The sequence below is a fragment of the Magnolia sinica genome, chromosome 4, assembly GCF_029962835.1.
Source record: "Magnolia sinica isolate HGM2019 chromosome 4, MsV1, whole genome shotgun sequence".
Classification (NCBI taxonomy): Eukaryota; Viridiplantae; Streptophyta; class Magnoliopsida; order Magnoliales; family Magnoliaceae; genus Magnolia; species Magnolia sinica.
Window position 1 is genome coordinate 94,843,718 of NC_080576.1, and position 9,449 is coordinate 94,853,166.

The following is a 9,449-nucleotide window of genomic DNA, read 5'->3' on the forward strand; positions in this document are numbered from 1 at the left end:
AAACATTTTGGGGGCCATAAAAGTTTTGAATCGAGATGATTTTTATTTTCCCCCTTTATCTAGGCCTATATGACCTAATAAATAGATTGGATGTCAAATAAATAGTACAGTGGGCCTTAGGAGGATTTTAATGATGAATATCCAATCACTATTGTTTTCATGTGGTGTGGTCCACCTGAGATTCATATACCTCTCATTTCTGGAATAAATCCCTAAAATGATCTTTAAAAATGGATGAACATAATGGATAAAATACATACATCATGGTGGGGCCCACAGGGGGGAGTAGTGAGACTAGCTACAAAAGTGATGTCAACAAGTTCCGTGGGTCCCACCATGATGTATGTTTTGTATCCACACCTTCCATCCATTTGGAGAGATCATTTTAGTGCAATATTTAAAGAATGAGTTAAATCCAAAGCTCCAGTGGACCCCAACACAAAAAAACTGTGGGACAGTGATGCCCACCATTAAAAACTTCTAAAGGCCACAAAAGTTTTAGATGAAGCTAATATTTGTGTTTTCCCTTATTTCATGTCTTTTTTTTTTCTTTTTTTTTAAAAACATTTGAACAGGTTGGATTTTAAATAAACATTATGATGGGCCTTAATATAGTTTCAACAGTGGGAATCACTCTCCCCGCTGTTTTCTGTGGTGGGGTCCACTACAGATTTTTATCTGCCTAATTCTTTGGCTCATGACTTAAAATGATATCTCAAAATGGATGGACGGTGTGGATATAACACAGATTTATATGGAGCTCATTTGTTGGTGGATGTAGCCAAAGGTCTGGCTTTTAATGGCGGACGTTCAATCTTGATTGTTTTCCCGTGGTGTGGTCCACTTGAGATTTATATCGATCTCATTTTTTGGGATTAACCCTAAAATGATATGGAGAAGTGGATGGACGGCATGGATTAAAATATATAAATCATGGTGGGGGCCGTAGAGCACTATCAGATGGAAAGCCCAAGTGACGTTACATATTTACTTAGACAATATGTGAGTTTTGTGTTTGATGTAAAACAGTGGTGACTCATTCATATTAATAGTGGTAATGCTATAGAATTATCCAGACCATCTAAATAATGGGTCTAGTTGTTAATGGTTAATATTTATACTTTTTTTTATATAAAATTATATTAATCATTCATTAAATGGTCCCTTAAATGTATGGGTATTAATGTAATTGATGTGTTAAATTATGGAAAACTGACAGTTTGCGGATTTGAAACAAATATCTCATTTCAGAAGAGGGTTTTCCAAATCCCCTCTGCTTGGTTTCTCATATTCTTCTTCCGCCGGTGGGTGAGCTCCGAATCTTTGAAGGATTTCAGGCATGCCGTGGGTGAGCTTCTCTCAAAATCCCTGTTTTTATTCCAAAATCCATTCCATCTGTCATTGCTCTCTCTTTTCTTCTCATTGGGCCATGGTTCCGGTCGGCATTGATATGGGCCCATTGTTTTTGAAATGGACTGGTTAAATGCTACATTACATAATGGGCATGGCCAATGCGGCTATACTGTAACTGATTTTCAAAACCAAATAGGTATGGATCTTCAAAACACAAGGATCAATGAAATTAGCCGAACAAGCAGTTATTTAGGTTGTCCATGTTAAATCTATATTCTGCATTCTTATTGTCTTTCATTGAGCTATTTGCTTGCAGGCAATCATTTACAATGCATTTGCTCCATCTTATGATATCATGGGCTGTTGTTTGTGATGTGTGCTACTTGGAACTTCAAAATCTAAAACCTGGCAAGACGCCAATAGAATTTGCAGAAAGGTAATTTTTACTGCCTTGCAATTCCTATGAGATGATCCTGGGCATTTGTCACTCTTTGTTCTAATCTCTAAAAGAAAGTCTATGTTGGTTCTTTCTTGCAATTGGAATAACCTTTTGTCTGATAAAATGGCTCTTGTTGCAGTCAGGGACATAATATCTATTCGAGCTGGTCTTAAAAAGGTTCCTTGGGATGGATATCTGAAATACTCTCGTCCTGGTCCAAAACACACCGAACAGAAGTATGTTAGATGTATCTTTTTCTCTTAAAAACCTATAGAGGATCTGGCATGGACAGTCATGGCCTACCTGATTTTAGTTGAATATAGAGGTTTGGGGTGTATAGCCCTGCCCATGGTGGAACACTGCAAGATCTGACCTGTCTCTCAGGTAGGCCCATGGCATGGATTCCCAGGGCCCAATATTGAGGCCAGTGAATTCATCAGGTGGGCCAGTGTACAAAACAAATGGACTTCTGAAACAAGTTCTTTCAGCTATCTATTCATTTCATACCCTGTTACTGGATGAGTGGACCGGTCTGATTTTTGGGAGATGGTGGTTATGCAGTGGGGCACACCAGATGGTCAGCTTGGTTGTTCACCATGTGTAGTCTTTGCATGTGTCCCCAGCTTGTAGATGGGCTCTCCTATACACGCCTGTGGCCTTGGAAAATCTAATAGATATAAAGCTTATCATACAACTTATGAAGAAAAGGAAGGTCTTGACTCTTGAGTTTAGCATACCAGCAACATGACAATCTAATACAAAAATATTGGCAATATCATAGCACTATTGTTTCACATTTTCAGGCAACAAATCTTTGCAGAGACGGTGCTGCGATGTCTCAAGGAAAAATGAAGAAAAATCAGGCTCGTGTATGGAATTTTCCTTTTTCCATTTAATGTCCCCATGGGGCTCGTTATGTTCTATTTTTGGTTTGAATAATTTTAGTCATTTCTTTCAGTTAGTGCTCATTGTCAAAAGAATGGTTCAAGTTAAAATGGTGAAGGTCTAAATTCTATGACTGAAGTTTATTTGATTGGAGTTAATGCAATCTCTATTCAAAATGGAGTCAACAATTATAAGCTCTAAATTTCTGCACATGTACACCACTTGAGCGGTGGACGAGCTCTTCCCCTTCCCATTAGTACTCTACATATTATTACATTGAATTGATTTTTTTAAATGTCGGTATTAAGCTAATCAGCAATATTAGTCCATGTAATTACGAAGATATACTCACATGTGCAACACATGCATTTTACTAGTTTATTTATATAAAGTAATAGCTCCATAAACTACCAAACAGAATCTGCACCAAATATCCAGCTGCAACCAGCCAACCACATCTTCCAAAATTGTTTATCCATTTCAAAATAAGCAGTTTGGAGCATTTTATGATTGGTGGAACTGGATTTTCTTTCATGAATGTATATATACACATCATTTTCCTACTTTATGTAATTGGTTTGAGTTGTTGTCTATGCTGTGAAGTTTGTGAAATCTATTGCATTTATAATTTTATTTGGTCTTTTTTAATGGTTTTTTTTTTCTCTTAATGCCTTGTGGTTGCAGGGCTTGTAATCTAGAGGCACTGAAAGGATTCCCTTTCTTTTTTCTCGTATTTTCCAGTTAGAAGTAACTTGTTCAAATTGGGTGTTCTCCAATTCCCATCTCTTCATTGGAAATTCTTCTTCTGAATCTTCTATGCATGAATAACAGGTTTCAAGTTTTGGGGTGTCTGTTTGTATTTAAAGTTTAGACTTTTCCTTCTCCATTGAAAGGAGGAGAGATTTTAGAGATGACCTTCAGGAAGGTATATCCTCTATTGTTTGTTAGATTCTAATTTCAGAGGGCTTTTGTTTTTCTTAGATTCTAATTCCTGAGAATCCAATTTTCTGGAATGGTTGGTGGAAGAAGAATCTCATCTGCTTCTTTTATTTTCATTTTGAAACAGTGGTTTTTTTTTTAATTAATTATTTTTTTTTATACATGATGCTTGCAGTCTTTTCTTCCAAGAATATTTTCATCCAAAGAGAAGACCATAAGCCAAACCGACGAAGATTCATTCGATTCTTCCGGTAAGTAATAAGCATCTCTTTACCTTTTAAATCCAACCAAATCTCTTAAATCCTTTTACCAATTTTTTTTTTTTAAATTTTTTACTGCACGCCTTATTTTGTATTTCGCAGAAATTACCAAGCTCTTTTGCAGATTGCAAAACTGCCTTTTCTCTTCAATTCAAGAACGCGCTAAATTTTCCAAATGCCCCTCTGCTAGATCCATAATTCATGTTGGTTTTCTAAGGAAATCAGTACCCAACATTCGAAATTTTTTCGGGCAAGTTTACCTAATGATTTATTAATTCGAGAATTTAAAAATTGCATTGATTTTTAGTGGTGGATAAGGTATTTCAATGAAAGATAGAGACATCTGAATTTCTCTGTCAAAACAGATGGCACAAGAACTACTCACTCAACTCATACGGAATATCTTTATGATAAATCTATGTCAATGCTGCCAAGATGGTCCCAATATCAATTTATTGCAGCCCATTTCTTTTAGCTGAGACTTCATATTCAAGGAAACGAACTGAGAAAAAGACAACACTAAAAAAATAACTACCCATTGTAAATGAAAACAACAAAGGAGAATATTGTAGATAGCTTTTTGAACTTAGGTAATTCGATATCCTTTTAAGCTTTAACTTGGGATGTAAGAATGGCATTTTATGTGAGGAATTATGGAATGTTGAGCCTCAGGAAATGTGGATTTTACTGAGGATTTCAATTCCTTGTGTGTGGACCTGTTGTCTGGTGATCTAGGCCATTGAGATGTTGAGCCTGCAGTGGATGGACCATGCTCCCAAAAATCTTCCACCTTTTAAGATGGTAAAAATCAGTTGATTGCCTAGAGATGAACAGTTGAGAAAAAAATATAGGACCAGTTTCAATGGAAAAGAGAGCCAAAGATTGGGTGGATAGGGTCTTCCAATCTTGAAGACTTTTTGGGAGATGGGGGATGAAAGAGCAGCCCATCATATCAACAGTTTGGATCGCTCAACTGTGGGTTCCACACACATGGTATCTAAAGCCTGAGCACCTTCTGGATTTGATAACCCCACCCAAGAAACTTGGGGTGATTTTGGATGAAGTTTCTGTGTCTTTATCCTCTTCCAAGCTTTCCCTCTTATATCTAGTATTTCTTTCTTGCAAGAAATAACAGTGGAATTTGAGAGAACCTTGACTTCTTCAGCTACCCCACCATCCTTCAGAAAAAGCTTATCTGGTATGCATTGATTTCATTGATTTTTCTTCCTATTTGTCTTTATCCCATCCAAAATTTTCCTCTTATTCTTTTATCTTCTATTGATTTTAGTTGCAGAATCAGAGTATACTTCAAGGCTTGGGAGTCTAAATTTCAGTAACTTACAGTCTCAGATGTCGGACATCTCAAACAGACGAGACTTCAGGTTTTCTAATCTTGATTTTCTCTGTTGTGCTCTGTTCCTAATTCTTGTTTGGGAATTGATATGTACACCCACCATGATTGATTTGCTAGAATTGTATTTGTGTAGGCCTTGGCATGCTTTCAGGAAGTCACCAACAGATATTGCCGAGAAAAGAAATCTGTATGTCTTGATTCGCCCAACATCTTTCCATATACATTGTTTTATAAAGCAGAATTGTATTAGAAATTGCAGTCTTAACTGAGTATGGAGTCCTGATGTCACTTATAATCATTATTTGGTTCAGACCAGAAATTAAATAGGAATTCGAGTTGTTAATGGAAATGTGCATCTAGATAGTGCTTGCCTGTAACATTGGACTTGCTCTTGTACAGACTTTGTGCCGAATGTTTATCATCAATGCTGGCCCTGGTTTTAGGTTGCTGTGGAGGACAGTGTAGTCTTTTATCGATAGAAAAACCACTTCAAAGATTCATGTACTCTCAATGAGGTTGTTCTTCTATTTGTATTTAATCAATTAATGTTCAGTCTTCTAGAAATACTGTGACAATGTCTAGCAGTTGTTTTTGACATGCTTCTCTAATTTGGAAGGGCAGGGTTCTCAGAGTTTGATGAATATGTTCCCATGGTAGACAAAGCTATGGATTCAAGCTAGAAGAAAGAAGCGTCCCATCAAAAGCTCCCATCTCCTAGAAGTATGCAAGTATATATTAAATTTCATTAGGGAGTTGCAGGCTTTTGCAAGTCAATGGTTATATGTTGTTATATGAGGTATCATATTTAGTGGATTCCATTTATGTGCATATATTTTTCACATGGGGTATCATATAATGCTTTGGGAGGGAGTCTATTTTCAGTATGATTGAACATTTTAGTTTGATGAATAGGATTTATTTTGTGAATATAATTCTTATTAAACAATCGCATGAATTATTTTTTGAATGACTATCAGGTGTAAGATTCCAAAAAAAAATCTGATGATATTCTTATTTAATTGATATTTTTAAATTTACAGATATTTTAGCGACGGACCAAATCCGTCGCTAATTTCTAAACAAGTTAAAAATCAACGACGGATGTGGGTCCGTCGCTCTCCTCATATTAGCGACGGACCTTATCCGTCGTCAATATTTTTAATTACGACGGTTCCTTTTTTGATTTTTTGTGACGTTTTTATTTTTTACGACCGATCTTATCCGTCGCTACGATGCGACGGACCTTATCCGTCGCAGATTAGACGACGGATTTTATCCGTCGAAAAAGAAAAACGACCCAGTAAACAGCGACGGACGAAATCCGTCGTATATTTGGTTTTACGACGGCTTTGGTCCGTCGTAAATTCACGATTTTGACGTAGTGTGTGGTAGTGACTCATCATCATATGTGGCACTTATTTAAAGATATGTAGATCATCCGAATTGTGGATCTTTTCTTTAAAACCACATTAAAGAAACGCAATCATTCTTTTAAATAGTGCAAAACCAACACCATAATTCCTAAGGAGGTTTGCCAATTATACACGTGTGTAGGGCTGCACACGTACACATAGGGCACACATGTAAGTATGAAACACATATGAGATCTGACCTTTTCATGGGTTAGAAATAATGCTTGGATCTTCTTAAAGTCAGTCAATTTCACTTTTTAAGTCGGCTAGAAGTTAATAGTCATTCAATTATTTTTGATGTGCTATGGCCCACTGGACTTAAAAAACAGCCTAACTTTTATGTCAAAAGATTTAAATAATAAACCTCACCCGGTTAAAAGATCAGCTCTTACATGGAGTTAAATGTGCATTTCTTTATTTAGAACATGGAGCATTTGGCAAGGAAGAGTCTTATTGAAATCTTGTCTATAGATCAGTCCAGTAATGGTAATGGCAGAGGAGAGGCGAAGTTTGATAAAGAGGACTTTGAAGTTCAAGGCTGTTAAAATTGTGACACCAAAATTATTATTGGGTCTATTCACTTTTTTGAGTGCATGTTTCACGTGCTAAAAAAGGCTCAAGTGTTAGTGAACTCTCGGAGAGGTATTTTTATGTTTCCCTCATAAAATGCAATGGTAACTTTTAGGGTTAGTTATGTTGGGGTTAATAGTAAGTTATGATTTTTTATAATTTTTATATTTTTTGAGAGCCTCCAAAAGAGAGATACAGAGTTTTAGCTATAAGTTCTCTTCATCCCTATAATCTTCTTTGATTAATAGACTGATCGTCACTTTGTGTCATGGTTTTTTCCCACAAAGGGTTTTCCACGTAAAAATGATGTGTTCTCTATGTGTTTGCTTAGATTTTCGTTTTCTTTAGGATGCTTCTGTAGGTCTGGATCTTTAACAAGTAGTATTAAAGCGAGGTTCATTTGTTAGTTTGGATTTGAGATATGGTGTAAAGGGTATCAAATGTGAAATTCGAGACAAATTACGAAATTTATGGGCAAAAACAACTTTAAACTATGGAGATTGAAGATGAAAGCTCACCTATTTCAGCAAGGGCTGCAATATTCACTCCTTGAGAAAGCGTATCGTCTAAAATCTGTGAATGAAGAATATTGGAATAAACTTGATCAAAGGACAATTAGCATAACTCAATTGTGTTTAGCCGATGAGGTCATTTACAATGTTATAAATGAGAAGACTACTGCAAGTTTATGAGTGAAGTTATAGAGTATTTACATGATGGAATCTCTCACCAATCATCTATTTCTGAAGAGACGATTTTATATTCTGAAAATGGTGGAATGGTTGGATCTATCTGAACATATTAACATATTCGACAAACCAGTTTGCAAGTTGACAAGAAGACAAAGTCCTAATTTTGTTGACATCTCTCCCTAAGTCATTTGAGTATCTGGTTGATACTCTTTGCCATAGTACAGATACTTTGGACATTGAGACCGTTATCGATAAGCTTCAGTCGAAGTAGTTGCGACAATAGAGCAGTGGTGAAGGTACCTTTACGACTTTGTTATTTGCTCTGGGAAGACTGTCTGATCGAAATAAGGGAAAACCGTGATCTAAATACAAGTCGATAGGCAAAGGAAAGTTGAAGTGTTGGAATTGTCAGAGGATATGACATTTAAAAAAGGACTGTTAGTTTTTAAAAGCCCATAAAGATGAGAAGTCAGATGTTCACCAAAGGAAACTAATTCACTTAAATTTAGGGAAGACTCATATGGTTATAATGTATTGTCAATGATCAAGATTGAAAATTTCTATATGGAATGGATCTTAGATACGGGGGCATCGTATTATGTGTCACCATCGGAGTTGGTTTACCACATATAACAAGTATAATGGTGGGCTGGTTCTTATAGGCAGTGATCATGTCTACAAGATTATTGGAATTGGTTCAGTTCGCATGAAGATGTTTGATGGGGTGGAGCGTACTCTGACATATGTGAGACACATTTTTGACTTGAAGAAGAATATAGTATCTCTAGGAGCTCTAAATGCAATTGGTTACAAGTTTGCAGGTTATGATAGTGTTATTAAGATTTCAAAATGGGCTTTTACAGTAATGAAGGTGTAACAGAGTAGTAATATTTACCAGTTGATCGGAAATGCTATGTATGATGGAGCTGTGACGTTTGTAGCAGATTCCATGGTGGCATGTTTGTGTCATGCGCTGTTGGGAACGCAACAAGCCCTAACACGATTTGTTGGGCATGAAAGCAACCTCAGAAAGAACCAAACAATGCAATAGAGAAAGAAAATTCAAGCAATCACAAAGAACATAAGAATTTTACGTGAATAAACCCTTTACGAGAAAAAAATCATGAGACAAAGTGACAAACAATCCACTATATTAGAAGAATTACAAGAGATGGAACAACTTACAGATCAAAAACCTTAGGTTTCTCCCTCTCAAAATCCTTGACTCTCAAGCTTTCATGTTCTAACTCGCGAGCTTAACCCTAATCACATAATTAACATGGTATTTATATACACCGTACACAATTAGAAACAAAATGCGCACTTACGCAAACTATCGATCGGATTGTTGATTGAATCAACTTTAATCAACAGACCATCAATTGAATTGACACTTATGTCGATTGAATTAAAAAGGTCTAAAAGTGTCCAAATAGTTAACTTAAATTTTTAAAATTTTCTCGATCGAATCAAAAAGGTCGTCGATCGAATCGAAAATCATGTTTTAGTAATAAAATAAAGGCATTCAATCAACATCCACGCATA

General features: G+C 36.1%; 1 long non-coding RNA gene across 2 annotated transcripts; it reads left to right on the forward strand.

Annotated features, from left to right (window-relative positions):
- The first annotated feature begins 1,497 nt into the window (after nucleotides 1-1,497).
- LOC131244597 (uncharacterized) lies at nucleotides 1,498-4,231 on the forward strand. 2 transcript variants are annotated; one of them, XR_009170418.1, is made up of 4 exons: nucleotides 1,498-1,789; nucleotides 2,596-2,661; nucleotides 3,792-3,867; nucleotides 4,001-4,231. It is a non-coding gene; the product is annotated as an uncharacterized LOC131244597 (long non-coding RNA). The 2 variants fall into 2 exon arrangements; XR_009170417.1 differs by lacking the exon at nucleotides 4,001-4,231 and having other exon boundaries at nucleotides 3,792-3,935.
- Nucleotides 4,232-9,449: the final 5,218 nt, after the last annotated feature.